Below are 1,904 nucleotides of genomic sequence, written 5' to 3' on the forward strand. Positions count from 1 at the left end.
TTAGAGTATTAATGACAACGTGTAACTTGGCATGTGGAATAATAAGTAGATCGTCAACTTATTATTATATATGCACTTTTATTTATTTATTAAATTTTAAAGGTTTAACTAGCTGTGACGAATTAATTAATACTCCCTCCTCCCCCTCCTAATAAGATATATAGTTAGCTAGGCTAGCTCAAGCAGGATGCCATTAAATAATTAGGAGTTAGTTTTCCAAGACAAAGACAACTTGTTGTGTCCCAAACCATATATGCAAGTCTCATAATACTACTTTTTTTTTTTTTTTTTTGATAGGAGGTCTCATACTACTTGTTTGTTATTAGTCCACACAACACAAAATAATAGTCCAGTAGCGTATTGAAGAGAGATAGAGATAGAGAGATTTTTCTACAGTGATATATACATAGGACTAAATTATTAATTAATTAAGATGAAGATACGTAGGGCCATTATAATAATTAATTATATCTGCATCAGGAAACTGCTCTTTGACAGCGTCACTAACCACACCATGTCGTCATGTATATTCGGAGTGGCACCATGCCCTGCATCAAGAATCAATTCCTATCTCCTCCTTGTAACACAATGAGTTCACAATGCATTTGGTTTGGTTCCTTCCATCTATGCTCATGCTCATGCTCATGCTTTGGCTCTTGGAGCACCTCATGCACCTACTACTGGCCTGAGTTTTGCACCCTTAGCTGGGCAAATGAATTCTACCCTTAGAGAGATTGCTTCATTTGGACAGATCTCTACCCCATCCCTCGGTTAATTGAGCACATTTAATGTACCTATGTCATCAATTGAATATGTGGATTATCTGATTAATGTACAAATCTTGTTCACAAGCACAAAATTATTGCATTATCCGAGCAATGTTGGCTACTTGGCTTGTTTTGGCCAGACAAATGTTAGTCCTGAAACTCAAAGAAGCTCTATTTTTTAGATGTTACATGTCTTGCATTGCTGTTTTTTACTTTTTATTTACATAATGCTAATCCTCATCTACTCTTTAGATACTCTGTCCTTCAGTTTTAGTCTTTACGTTTTTGGTTTTAGTATCTGACTGAAGGTTTACTATATGTCCTTTTATCTTTGCAGTCCTTTTTTTGCACTCTTCTTCTGCCTGTAAGCAATGTTGCGCGTGCACCATAGGAAACTTGAACTCCATTCATTCTTATTTTACTTTTTGTTGTTTTTATTGTCTTTTAAAAGCCATTTACTGTGGCTTCTATTTCATGTTTTTTTTTTTTTTTTTAAAAATAAAATTTTGGCTGTGTCAAACATCATTGGAGGCGTGGGAATTTTTCTTGCTCAGGTTGCCCCATCAATCAACTACAAAATTGATTACCATCTTTCAAGGATAACGTTTTTTTTTTTTTTTTTAGTGATGTTGATTTAGGAAGAGGATAAGAATTTGGTTCAGATGTGCTCTTGTCGATACATCCTTGGACAAGTTTATAATCAATTCCATTGATTGAATGATTTAACTTTTGCAAATTGATTTTACAGCTTGTAATGATGTGACTCTTGAGGTGATCATGGCACAGCTTCAGCACATGGATGCTCGCCTTGACACATTCAGTGATGAGTTGTGTCAAGTGACTACCCGCGTTGGTCGTATTGCACAACAACAGGCTCACCTTGGTGGCTTCGTTGCTTTTCCTTCACCTTCTCCAAAGGCTTCTGAGGATGAGGATGCCGATGATGGTACTAGCGATGATGATGAGGATGAGAATGCTAGCTCTTCCAGTGATGATGAAACGACCTCTTAGTGACTTACCCTTTGTCATTCGTGACAAAAAGGGAGAGTAGTTTTGTGATGATGATGAGCTCATCGATGAGGTCGATTGGTGGAGATCGCATGTAAGTTTGGGCTTCTTTTTTTTTTTTTTTTTTTT

Source organism: Quercus lobata, chromosome 2, assembly GCF_001633185.2.
Source record: "Quercus lobata isolate SW786 chromosome 2, ValleyOak3.0 Primary Assembly, whole genome shotgun sequence".
Lineage (NCBI taxonomy): Eukaryota > Viridiplantae > Streptophyta > Magnoliopsida > Fagales > Fagaceae > Quercus > Quercus lobata.